Here is a 14014-nt window from a genome sequence, read left to right on the forward strand (position 1 = left end):
CTCTTAGGGGCAGCATAGACTCTTCTGCTGTGCATGTGTACATGCAGAAGTCCACATTATTAAATGTTTATGCACATAAATAAATAAAAAACCAAAAATGCTTACAAGAGCCTCTACAGCTGAAATTAAGTAAAGCCATTTGCTTATTTCATATGTTACATATTTGTTCTGGATTTTCAAGTCTGTAAGCACTTGTCAACCAACAAACTGGAAATCATTTGTCTTAAAGCCAGTAGATTATTCCCACCTTCTAAAATCTCCCTTCAAAGGACTTGGTATTCCGTGAACTCATGCGCAGGGTGTATTCAGCCAATCAGCACAGTCCTTTGGTGAGACCGGTTTGCTCCAGCTGGCATCACAAAGGATCCTCTGAGGCTTCTGTCCGGGTCTGGCCTCTGACAACGTTTTTTTTTTTTTTTTTTTTTTTTTTTTGCCATTGAGGAGCTAAGCACAGAAGGGTGCGGTTGGGAAGGTGTTCTCCTCTTAGATGAGCTGTAAGTGATAGTCTGCCCTGATCAGGGTTGTTGGACAGTTAATCGAGGTGTGACAGGGTGGGGAATCTCAGGCCCAGGAGGCCACTATGTGAGGAAAAGCCTCCTGATCGCCATTTTCTGTGGAATCTGAGGGTGAATGGAAGGTGGAGGACCGTATTCATGGAAGAGGATCGAACAGGTCAGGGCCATAGAGAATTGGGAACCCTTGGAAGAGAAAAGCTTGGGGCCTGGGGATAGGATCAGAGAACCAGCTGCAGGACTGTGGGTCAGGGAACAGGGAGCCATTGGTGAGATGCCTTGGCGATTGTCCTGTGTGATGTTCAGGATCCCTTAGAAACACACTGAGGATTCCTCCCTCCTCATTGTCTTCTCTATGGTGTGTTCCTTTGGTATAGACTGTATGAACATTGCAGACAGTAGAATGGCATAGGAAGATGAATGAAAAGAAGAAGAGGAGATATTGTAAGAGATTCATAAGTCATTGGGGATGGATTCTGACCACAGATCTTTCTGTCTCAGTCTCCCATGTATTGGGATTAAAGACTTGCACCACCAATTTCAGCTTTTTCTCTCAGTTTAGGTTCTGTAGGATGGGATCTATCTTTGTAGTTTCAGCTGGCCCGGCTTGGCCTGGCCTTGAACTTAGAATCTTCAGATGTTTGAAATCCTCGGCTTCTCCAAATCACTAATTTCTCCAATATAAGGTCTTTCTGTGTGGGTGGTGGTGGTAGTTCATGTTTTTTTGTAGACTTAGTGGTGGATCTTTTTGATATGAATATACAGTTACCATGTTCTTTATCTTTCTGGATAGAACTGTGAGTTTACCTTAGACTGAGATAAACTGTTAAACAGAATTGCTGATGTTTTGTTTAAAAATATTCTGTGGGAGATAGGACCAAAATTCAGATGCCTCAACGGTTAAAGGATGTTGCTCATCATTTTTTTGGGAGGAGGGGAGGACTCATATGTTGAAGGTTGGCCAGTTTTTGTCTCTTTTTTAAACTGAGAAATGGCAGATTGATAACTTAGGTTCTAAAGGAGGTTTTTAAAGAAGTGAGTTAAAGAAGTTTTTAAAACAAGTTGTGAGGGAGAGGGACATGATAAATGGGATACACGGAGGAAATGGTACGGGTAAGTGTATATATATATATGCATCACCATATTGAATATGTACACAGAACTCTCTCAAAGGCAATTGATTAAAAATATACATGTTAAGTAAAAAAGAAATGATCTTTCATTGAGCTAAAATAATTTTTTGATTTTTTGTTATTTTTAATTATTTAAATGATAATTTTTAATCAGGTAACTAAGTTCTTTTTTTTTCTTTTTATTTTTATTGTTTTTTTTTTTTTTTAACTAAGAAGACTACTGAGTTCTTATGAGAAAAATGGCTCTTAAGAAATTGAAGGTGATACCAAAGGAAAGTTACTTATTACTTTTGGACTTTGATGATGAGGACGATGATATAAAAGTTTCAGAGGAGGCTCTTTCGGAAGGTATAGCATTTCCAGTATTAATTGTGTCCTGCAGTTCATTAGACTTTACCTAGTCACCTGAAATGGAAGAAGTCTTTGTTAAGAGTTTACATATACTTCATTTCTAATTTTACCTATATCTCTCTATTCCTATATACAAGGTTTTGCAGCACATAAACCTACTCTTGGAACTATATCAGCATATGTTGAGAGAGAAGAACTTTCTTGATTTTGCCTCAAGAAAAGATGTGAACATTGTTCGCATAATATGTTTGCCAAACATGAATTTATTTCATAAAACCTGCAAATAAATTATTTCCATTTTTTTCTATTATATATTTTCCTTATTTACATTTCAAATATTATCCCCGTTTCTAGTTTCCACTCCAAAAAATCTCCTGTCCTCTCCCCTCTCCCCCATCTCCCCAACACACCATCTACCAATTCCTAACCCAGGTATTCCCCCATACTGGGGCATAGGATCTTTACAGGAACAAGTGTCTCTCCTCCCATTGATGCCTGACTAGTCCATCCTCTGCTACATATGAAGCTGGAGTCATATGTCCCATTATTTGTTTTCATTGATTGGTGGTTTAATCCCATGGAATTGTGGGGTACTTGTTAGTTCATGTTGGTTTTTCTTCTAGGGGCCTGCAAACTCCTTAAGCTCCTTAGGTACTTTCTCCAGATCCATAATTGGGGACCCTGTGCTAAGTCCAAAGGATGTCTGTGAACATCCACTTTTTTATTTGTCAGGCATTAGCAGATCCTCTCAGGAGACAACTATATCATTCTCCTGCACCCAAGCCCTTGTTGGCATCTTCAGTAGTGTCTGGATTTGGTGGTTTTTTATGGGATGGATCCCCAAGTGAGGCAGTCTCTGTATTCTTTTATTCTCAGCTCCAATCTTTGTCTCTATAACTCCTTCCATGATTATTTTGTTCCCCATTCTAAGAAGGAACGGCATATCCACACTTTGGTCTTCCTTCTTCAGTTTCATGGGTTTTTCACATTTTACCTTGGTTATTCTGAGCTTCAGGGATAATATCCACTCATCAATGTGGGAATATCATGTGTGTTTTTTGTGATTGGGTTAACTCTCTTAGGAAGATATCATCCAGATCCATCCATTTCTTTAAAAATTTCATGAATTCATTGTTTTTAATAGCTGAGTAGTAATTCATTAAGTAAATGTACCATATTTTCTATATACATTCCTCTAAAGAGAGTCATCTGTGTTCATTTCAGCTTCTTGTTATTATACATAAGGCTGCTATGGACAAAGTGAAGCATGTTTCCTTATTACAAGTTTGAACTTCTAGGTATAACCTTATCAATTTTATGAGGTCCCATTTGTCCATTTTTAATCTTATAGCACAAGACATTGGTGGTATTTTTTTTAAGAATATTCCCCCTTTGCCCATGTATTCCAGGCTATTCCCCACTTTCTCCTCTATAAGTTTCAGTGTCTCTGGTTTTATGTGCAGTCCCTTGATCGACTTAGACTTGAGCATTGCACAGGGGATGAGAATAGATCAATTTACATTCTACTACATGCTAACTGCCAATTGAACCAACACCATTTGTTGAAAATGCTGTCTCCTTTCCACTAGATGGTTTTAGCTCCTTTGTCAAAGATCAAGTGACTATATGTGTGTGGGTTTATTTCTCTGACTTCAGTTCTATTTCATTTATCTACCTGTCTACCACTATACCTGTACCATGTAGTTTTTATCACAATTGTTTTGTAGTGCAGCTTGAGGTCAGGCATGGTGATTCCACAAGAGGTTCTTTTATTGTTGGGAATAGTTGTTCCTATACTAGGTTTTTTGTTGTTGTTGTTGTTGTTCTTGTTGTTGTTGATTTTCTTTTTTTGTTTGTTTGTTTGTTTGTTTGTTTTCAAATTTCAGGAGAATTTGTAAATTGCCCTTTCTAACTCAGAAAAGAATTGAGTTGGAATTTTGATGGGGATTGTATTGAATCTATAAACTACTTTTGGCAGAACAACCATTCTTACTATATTAATCCTTCCAATCCATGAGCATGGGAGTTCTTTCCATGTTCTGAGATCTTGTTTCATTTCTTTCTTCAGAGACATGAAGTTTTTATCATATATATCTTTCACTTTCTAAGTTAGAGTCACACCAAGCTATTTTATATTATTTGTGAGTATTGTGAAGGGTGATTTTTCCCTAATTTCTTTCTCATCCTCTTTTTCCTTTGAGTAGAGAAAGGCCACTGATATGTTTGAGTTAATTTTATATTCACCTACTGCACTGAAGTCATATATAAGGTTTATGATTTCTCTGGTGCATTTTTGGGTCACTGATACATGCTATCATATATTCTGGAAATAGTGATATTTTGACTTCTTCCTTTCCAATTTGTATTCATTTGTTTTCCTTTTGTTGTCTAATTGCTCTGGTTAGGACTTCAACTACTATATTGAATAGGTATGAAGAAAGAGGGCAGTCTTGTCTCGTCCCTGACTTTAATGGGTTTGTTTCATTTAGTTTAATGTTTCCTACTGGTTTGCTATTTTTTTTTTTATATTTAGGTATGGGCCTTGAATTCCTGATTTATCCTGGACTTTTATTATGAATGGGTGTTGTAGTTTGTCAAATGCTTTCTCAGCATCTAATGAGGTGATCATGTTGTTTTCGTCTTTGAGTTTGTTTCTATAGTGGATTAAGTTGACAGATTTCCATATATTAAACCATCCCTGCATTACAGGGATGAAGCCTACTTGACCATGATGGATGATCGTTTTGATGTATTCTTTTATTTGGTTTGCAGTGATTTTATTGAGTATTTTTGCTTCGATATTCATAAGGGAAAATGGTCTGAAGTTTCCTTTCTTCATTGAGTTTTTGTATGATTTGAATATAATTGTAATCTGGCTTCATAGAACAAATTCAATAGTGTTCCTTCTCTTTTGATTTTGCATAATAGTTTGAAGAGTTTTGGTATTAGGTCTCCATGTGTAAGACCCCGAAGATGGACCTCCTCTCAAGTGCAGTAAAGTCCCGGGATGAGGTGGCCAGCACCCCAATGACTTGAGAGAAATCCACACCTGATGCAAACTGCAAGAGGTTTTATTATCAGCTAGCTAAGGACAAACTCCTTCCACTGTGCAGGGCAGGGGCGTATGACTCTGAGATGTGACAGAAGAGGGTTTTTATTAACTAGCTGAGGAATTGGGATGATTTGGGAGGAGAGTTTGGAGGAGTTTGGAAGAGTTGGGAGGAGTGTTCTTCTCTGCCCGGATGTCCTTGGCAAAACTCCAATTTTTGAATCTCTAGCTGTATGGCTCAGAAAACAAAAGGCTTTTTGGTGGCTGTAGAGAACATGGAGTCTCTTTCTGGCTGTATTTTTATAAATCAGGGAAAACAATCTTGGAGAATGTTCAGGTGCTTTACCTTCCAGGGAGAAACACTCTGAGTTGGGGTCTCAACAGTTCCCACTCCTTCTAGTACATAGTTCTGATCTTATAAGTTAGAAAATTAAACCTCTGGCCCAGCTGCCAAACAAAGCCAACATGAGGTCACAGCTTTAGGATATGTAAGATTGAGAACCTCAGAAGCCCCTTGAATGAGACAAAAGAGCCTCTTGCCAGTGGGAGGAGGGAGGGAGGGAGGTTCCTGTGCAGTGCCCACTGTGTGTGAGCAGTGCCAGGCCAGAGGGCCATGGCAGGCTGGATGCCAGAACTGGGCATATGCTGGAGGTGTGGCAGCAGGGCTTGTGAGAAGCATCAGGGAGAGTCCTTTTGATCTGAGTTCAAGTTTGCCAGAATGGTGGGTCCAGACCAGGACAGGTACTCCTGTTTGAAATTTATGTGGCACCAAGATGGTTTCTGGTTCGTATGTTTTTTGTTTTTGTATTTTTGTTTTAGTTTTTTATTGTGTTTCAACATTTCCAAGGCATCTTTTCTGACCAGTTGTAGGTCCTTCAAGTGAGCTAGTGGGAGTTCTGAAAAAGAAACATGAGGGTCAAACATTCCACCTGCTTCTGTTAAAGGGGGGGTCCCCAGTTGAGGAGTTCGAATGGTGTAAGTTTAAATTTCCCTGTGGTGTTCCATACTCAGAACAAGGTGAAGGGAAAAAGAGCTGCATAATCTTTTCTGCAGGTCTCTAAAACCAATTTAGTCAAGGTTTCTTTTAATGCTCTATTCATCCACTCTACCTGTCCTGAAGTCTGGCATATATAAGAACAATGTATCTTCCAATGGATCCCCCATTGTCTGGCTAACCCTTGTCTTACCTGGGCAATGAAGGAGGGGCCATTGGCTGACGAAAGTACCTTAGGGATGCCAAATCTTAGGAAATTTTCCTCTAATATCTTCTTTGCCATGGCAAAGGTGTTCTTGTTCTTAGTGGGGAAGGCTTCTACCAAGCCTGAAAAGGTGTTTACAAAAAACAAATAGATGTTTATTACTGTACTTGGCTGGTTTAACTTCAGTAAAATCTACTTTTCTGTATGCTCTTGGTCAGTCAACTCTTATCCACTTTCTGGGGGGTGTTCTTGTGGTGCCCAGCAATGGTGAGGGCACATGCTTGGCATTCATTAACAATCTCATGGGCAACATCTGGCAATCTTATAATATAGCAATTTGAGCTCTTAACATTTTTTTGACCTTCTGATTTTCCAAGGGCATGAGGTGGTGTAGATTGATGCTGTAGATTACCTTTCTCTTGTGGGCAGGACAGAGCAACCATCTTGGGTCTTAGCGACTCCCTGGGTAGTATGCACACATATATCAGGTATTTTGCCTGTTAATTCCTGATCTTCTGGAGTATAATCAAAGCCTGCATCTTTGAGATTATAATGGTCTTGACATTCTTTATTTTTTTCTCTTAGGGCAGCCAGGTCAGGCATCAGATTTCCCTTCACTAGGGCCTCATGGACTTTGTGGTGACTATTGCAATGTATGATGACAAGTTTTTTTGCAAAGTGTATGGCTTCTAACAGTCTCTTGGTTTCTTTTTTATTTTTAATATCTTCCCCAGTAGATGTGAGTAGCACCTTTTTTCTAAAGATAAAAAGATAAAGATAAAGATAAAGATAAAGATAAAGATAAAGATAAAGATAAAGATAAAAGATGCATGTGAGTGGTGGCAAAGGCATACCTGCTGTCTGTTTAGATATTGATGTTCTATTCTATTGCCAGCTGCAAGGCTTGGATGAGTGTGATTAGCTCTTCTCTCTGGACAGTCATTCCTTCAGAAAAGCTGCTGGCACGGATGGTTTCTTTTCCGTTGACCACTGCTGGCACCACTTTTCTTTTACTTTCAATCAAAAAGCTGATACTATCTGTGTACCAATTGGGGCAGCCTGGCCATGGCTGGTCAGTGACTTCTTTCTTAGTTTTGATTTCTTCTGCCAGGATGTCTATACTCCTTCACTGGTAGGGAGTTGCCAGCTTCAGGCAGCAAGGTGGAAGGATTAGGGATAGCAGGGGTGAAAACTACACTCTCTCTACACTCTCTCAGTCAGTAAGAGACTCTGATAATGGGTCCCATGAGCATTAGTCATCCAGCAATCTGACAGCTGTCTAACAATGCTTTCTAAGGCATGGGGGCAGAGGGGGTTTACTACTATAGTTCCTTGACCTAGAGTCAGTTTGTCAGCATCTTTGAGAAGTACTGGCACAGCAGTGGTAGCTTTTAAGCAAGAATGCCATCCACTGGCCACTTGGTCTTTTTTTTTTTTTTTACAAGTCGACTACAAGTCTTGTCTATGTCCCCAGAGCTTAGGTCAGGACCTATCTCACTATTTCTGCTCTTTTATCTAAATAGAGAGTGAATGGCCATGTCACATCTGTCAGGACTAGGGCTGAGGCACTAAGCACGATTTTTTAATCTTTTTAAAGGCCTCCCCATATATGGGGTCCATGAGAAAGTCCCAGTCTCTTTAGTAAGAAGGGATTATTAGTGAGTGCCAGGTGGCAAAGCCTTGCTTTTTAACTGGTAGCAACAGAGTATTCCAGGAAGACTGACAAAGGACCAAACACGCCTAGTTCTAAGAGCCTTTGAAGGTGAGGTCTGATGCCCTCTCCGGCCTCTTTGCTCATGGTGTATTGTTGTACCCCGAAAGGAATCACACCAGTTCTCAATCTCACAATGATGGGGGGCACCATTTTTGCCTCAATTATACCCCCAGTCTTTGCCCAGGCTGTTGGATATCTCTCTAACTAGGTCCATTCTAGTACTTTTCTTGATGGGGCTTGAGGCTCATGTAATCTATATACTTCTTCCAATTTTGATGTTAAATTTATAGAGACAGAGGCTTGCCAAGGGATTGAAGTTCCTTGCAAAGAGCAGCTTATTTGGAATTTTAAATATGCTAGTATGTCTCTCCACAATAATGGGGTGGGGCTTGAGGAATGATGAGGGAGGAATGAGTTACTTGGCTTATTCATAGATTAACTTTCTTATCAGTGGTCCAAGAGTATGGTTTCTGACCAGTAGCCCCGAATACTAAGGATTGCTGGTTCCTCAATTTCTCCAGTGGCTCTGTCAGGACTGAAAACTCTGCTCTGATATCATGAAGGGAAGCCATGGGGGTCTCTTCCACAGTTAGGGTTACCCTAGTCTCACGTAGGGTGTCTGTTCCCCATATCCACTAGTCATCATCCTCTGGGATAAGGACTTAGGTGGTCTGGTATCTGTCTCTTTCTTGGGGCAGTCTCTTGCCCAGTGTCCCTTTTCTTTACAGTACCCACATTGGTCCTTATCTACAGGTGGTGTGAAGGTCCTATGGAGTTCTGAGGTCTTTTTGGCCCTGTGTTGCCCAGTTACCCTGTCTGCCTATTCCCTCCATCTTTTCTATAAACTTCGTTATCAACTGCTAATGTATCCAAAATCCTAATTAAATTTCTATCCTGCCTTCCATCTGGTCTACTTTCTCTTGACTCAGCTACTCTCTCTTCTCTTTCTCCTTTTTCTTTTTTAGTCTCTCTCTTATGGTACACTTTCTCTGCCTCCTTAAACAGATCTTGAAAAGATAATGTTTGCAGACTCTCTAGATGCTGTAACCTTCGCCTAATGTCAGAAGCAGAATGCCCAAATGAAAGCCATGGCCACTGCTGCCTGCTGGCTCTCTGACATAGTGTCAAAGGGAGCGTAATGCTTGTATGATTCTAAGAGGCATTCTAAAATCACTGCTGGGGGCTCCTTTTCCCCTTTAGGATCCCTCTTACCTTGACCAAATTGCTTGGGTGCCTGTTAGCTCCTCCCTTTCCTGCTACCCTACCCCTGTGTAAATGTGTCAACTGCTTGCTACCTTCAGGCCTGTTAGGGTCACAGTCAGGACCATTCAGAGGGAAGCCTGCATCTATTTCATTTGGAAGTTGTGTCAGCCATCCATTGGCTCCCAGCACATATTTCTTGTCTCAAGCAGAATCCTTTCCTTCTCCTCTGTGGTAAAATTAAACTGCAATAGCTATTGACAGTCATCCCAAGTGGACTGATAAGAGAACATGAGAGATTCCATTAGATTAGTAAGGCTAGAGGTGTTTTCAGAGAAGGGGGCATGTTTTGCCTTCCAATTGTAGAGATCAGAGGAGGAAAAAGGCCAATACTGAAGGAGCTGCATTTCCATGGTCTGCTGGAGTAGGGCCATAAGTACTTAAAGCCAGCGCGATTGTTGAGTCTGGTCTCAATAGGCTCTGAGCTCATTTGTCTTGGTTTCCAGAAGCTGGTCACGCCCCCATGTTTCCAGCAGTACCCTTTTGAGATATCTGGGAAGGGACCGGTTGGGGATATGAGGGTGGAGTATCACGCCATTCTGGAGGTTATTACATCTCTGGAAATATCTCAAGAGGAGCCAAGGGTTGCATTCCTCCCTTCCCCCCGCCATTTACATCTTCGTTTTGTTTTGTTTTTTTTTTCCACTTAGTGGCAGAAAGCTAGGACTAGGGAGCCCAGCTTGTTCTTCTGTACTCAAGGTTTCAACCAGGTGCTCTCTGGTGGTCAACTAACATCAACAGGTGGCAATTTTGTAGAGCAGAAAGTTCTCCAAAATCTCTTTTTGACATCTACAAAGAGATTGTGAGTCCTAGTCATAATTTCAGTTTGATGCTCATGAGTCAATCCAAGGGGAGTGCTAATAGTCTATCCAAACTGCATAGTCACATACAGGGAGACAAACAATATATACAGTAACGGAAACACATGGCCGAGTTAGCAAACTCTCACTTGGCACCCAGTAACAGAAACTGTAAACACACTCTCACTTGGTACCCAGGAACATTAAAAGATGGCCAATTGAGCACACACTTACTTGGCACCCTGATGGGAGATGTCCAGGCATCCCTGGAGCTCCCTCAGACCTCCAGGGATGTCTCCCAGTATAGTGTGCGATTACTCCTGACATGCCTGTCAGTAACCCTCCCCTCCATACAGAAGAGAAAGATTGTAAACCATGAATTCTGAATTCAAACACTGCCGGCAGACAAAAACATAGACAAAGACAGGATCCTACCGGCAAGTGGCATCTCTGAGAAATGGGATAGGCCACAAATCCAGGCAAACGAGCCCCCATATGTAAGAACCCCAAAGTTTGGCCTCCACTCAAGTCCCTGGATGAACTGTCCAGGACACCAATAACTCCAGAGAAAACCACACTTGATGCAAACTGCAAGAGGATTTATTATCAGCTAACTGAGGACATTTTTAACACTGTGCAGGGTAAGGGATTTTGACCCTGAATGGTGACAGTGGGGGGCTTTTAACAGCTAGCTGAGGAACTGAGATGAGTTGGGAGGAGAGATGGGAGAAGTTGGGAAGAGTTGGGAGGGTTTAGGAGGGTTGGGAGGAGATTTGGGAAGGTATGGGAAGAGTTGAGAGGAGTGTTATTTTCTGCTGGATGTCCTTGGTAAAATTACAATTACCATATCTCTGGCTGTAAGGATAAGAAATGAAAAGTCTGTTTGCTCACTATAGACAACAAAGAAATTCTTTCTGGCTGCATTTTTAGAGATCAGGGAAAACAAGCTTGGGGAATGTCCAGGGGCTTTACCTTCAAGTGAGAAACAATCTAAGTCAGGGTCTATCACATGAAGATCTTATTAAACTCTGATGGTTCATCAGATCCTGGGCTTTTTTTGGTTGGGAGATTATTAATGACTGCTTCTATTTCTTTAGGAGTTATGGAAGTAATACAGAATTTCTCTGATCCTGATTTAAATTTGGTACCTGATATCTGTCTAGATACGTGTCCATTTGTTTTCCTCATTTTCCATTTTTGTTGAGTATAGACTTGTTTAGTAGGATCTGATTATTCTTTGACTTTCCTAAGTTTCTGTTGTTATGTCTCCCTTTTCAATTCTGGTTTTGTTAATTTAAATACTGTCCCTGTGCCCTGTACTTAGTCTGTCTAATGGTTTATAATTCTTGTTGATTTTCTCAAAGAACCAGCTCCTAGCTTGTTTGATTTTTTTATGTAATTCCTTTGTTTGCACTTGGTTGATTTCAACCATGAGATTGATATTTGTCCTGCCTTAAAGACATCTTGAGTGAATTTGCTCCCTTTTGTTCTAGAGTTTTTAGGTGTGCTGTCAACCTACTCCAGTATCCTCTTTCCAATTTCGATTCAGAGGCATTCAGAGGTATGAGTTTCCCTCTTAGAACTGCTTCCATTGTGTCCCATAACTTTTGATATGTTGTAGCTTCATTTTCATTAAAATCTAAAAAGTCTTAAATTTATCTCTATTTCTTCCTTGTCTGAGTTATCACTGACTATATTTTTGTTCACCTTCTGTGTTTATGTGTGTTTTTAATTACTTATATTTCTATTTCAGATCAGCCTTAGTCCTTAGTGATCTCATAGGATGCATAGGATTATTTCGATATTTTTATATCTGTTGAGACAAGTTTTGTGACTGATTATATGGTCAATTTTGGAGAACGCATCATGAGGGGCTGAGAAAAAGGGATATCCTTTTCTATTCGAATAAATTTTTTATAGATATCAACTCATGGATTTGTTTCATAACTGCTGTTATTTTAACTGTGTCTCTTTTTAATTTTTGTTCCCAGGGACTTTCCATTGATGAGGGAGGGGTGTTGAGCTAATATTGTTTGGGGTGCAATGTGTGTTTTTGAGTTTACTAAAGTTTCTTTTATGAGTGTGGATGACATTGCATTTGGCGTATAAATGTTCAGAATTGGGAATTCATCTTGGAAAATTTTAACATTGATGAATATGAAGTGTCCCTCCTCTTTTTTTTTTTTTTTGATAACTTTGGGTTGAAAGTCGAATTTATTTGATATTAGAATGGCTACTCCAACTTGTTTCTTTGGAACATTTGCTTGGATAATTGTTTTCCAGCCTTTTACTCTAAGGTAATATCTGTATTTGTCCCTGAGATTTGTTTCTAGTATGCTTGGTCTTGCTTACACATCCTGTCTGTTATTCTATGTCTTTTTATTGGTGAATTGTGTCCGCTGATATTATGAGATATTAAGGAAAAGTAGTTGTTCCTTCCTGTTATTTTTGTTGTTAGAGTTGGAATGTGATTCATGTAGCTTTCTTCTTTTAGGTTTGCTTCAAGATCAATTTCTTGGTTTTTCTAGAGTGTAATTTCCCTCCTTATATTGGAGTTTTCCCATTATTACCCCCTTGATGGGCTTGATTTGTTCGAGCATATTGTGTAGATATCGTTTTTTTCACAGAATACCTTGTTTTCTCAATCTATTGTAAAATTTTTTGATGCGTCTAGTAGCCTTGTCTGGCATTTCTTTTCCCTTAGGGTCTGTATGACATCTGCCCTGGATATTATGGCTTTCATAATCTCTAGGGATAAGTTAGGTATAGTTTTGATAGGATTTCCTTTATAAGTCACTTGACCATTTTCCCTTAGAGCTTTTAATATTCTTCTTTTTTCTTTTCTTTCTTTCTTTCTTTCTTTCTTTCTTTCTTTCTTTCTTTCTTTCTTTCTTTCTTTCTTTCTTTCTTTCTTTTTTTTTATGCATTTGGAGTTTTGATTTCTATATGATGGAAGAAATTTCTCTTGTGGTCCAAACTATTTGGAGTTTTGTACGCTACTTGTATATTCATAGGCAACTCTTTCTATAGGTTAGGGAAGTTTTCTTCTATAATTTTGTTGAATATATTCACTGTCCCTAAATTTGAAAAACTTACTTGTCATTGATACCTATTATCCTTAAGTTTTGTCATCTCCTTGTGTCCTGGATTTTCTTGGTGTAAATATTTCCTTTCTAAAATCTTTTTCAAAAATTCACATGGAGAGTTTTTCCAGAGAAATTCAAATCGATAGTACTTTATTAACTATTACTTATATAGAATCCTTTCAAATGTTACTGTTTTCTATTGTTAATACAGTAAAGAGCCCAGCATTTGATAAAAATGAGAATATATCGCCTCAAGCAGAAGCAGATGAAGATATGGGGTAACATTTTCAATATTTTTGCCAGCTCAATAGATTACTTCATAAGTAGTGTTTGTATTCCCTTCACTGGAGAAGTAGATTCAGTAAGATAGCAATACAAATCTGACACTGCTATATGTTGAGTTCAAGCCCAGCTTGAGGTCCTTCAGACCTTGTGATAACAAACACATAGCAACTAGTACAATATGACCACCTGCCTGAGATCTTCCAAGATATACACACAAAGAAAAGGAGAAAAATCATGAAAATAAGAGGGGGACCAACTGGAAAGAAGAAGGGTCTCAGCAAGAGTGGGAAAGTAATGAATAAACTACTGTGGGTGTTAATGTATGAATTGGTAAAAGTAAAGGATACAAGATCACTTTGATACTCCACCATGTATTATAAATATATATATATATATATATTACATTTGTCCCTAACCAAACATTATATATTTATTATAAATAATTAAAAGAAGGTTCTTTTTAAAGTTTTGTGTGGGTAAGAAAAATGTCCTACCAGTCCACTATATTTCTTGCATTAATTTTTTATTTTCCTTTCTTCACAGAGATGAAGTAGACAGTATGTTGGATAAATCTGAAGGTATGTGTTTTTGGAGGTATTTGCCTGTTTTTTAAAGAGGTCAGAAG

General features: G+C 39.2%; 1 long non-coding RNA gene across 1 annotated transcript; it reads left to right on the forward strand.

Moving 5' to 3' along the window:
* The first annotated feature begins 465 nt into the window (after window positions 1-465).
* Window positions 466-13338, forward strand: Gm21256. Its single transcript, XR_882329.1, has 3 exons — window positions 466-494; window positions 11512-11579; window positions 13316-13338. It is a non-coding gene; the product is annotated as a predicted gene, 21256 (long non-coding RNA).
* The last annotated feature ends 676 nt before the right edge of the window (window positions 13339-14014 follow it).

Source organism: Mus musculus, chromosome Y (assembly GCF_000001635.26).
Source record: "Mus musculus strain C57BL/6J chromosome Y, GRCm38.p6 C57BL/6J".
Lineage (NCBI taxonomy): Eukaryota > Metazoa > Chordata > Mammalia > Rodentia > Muridae > Mus > Mus musculus.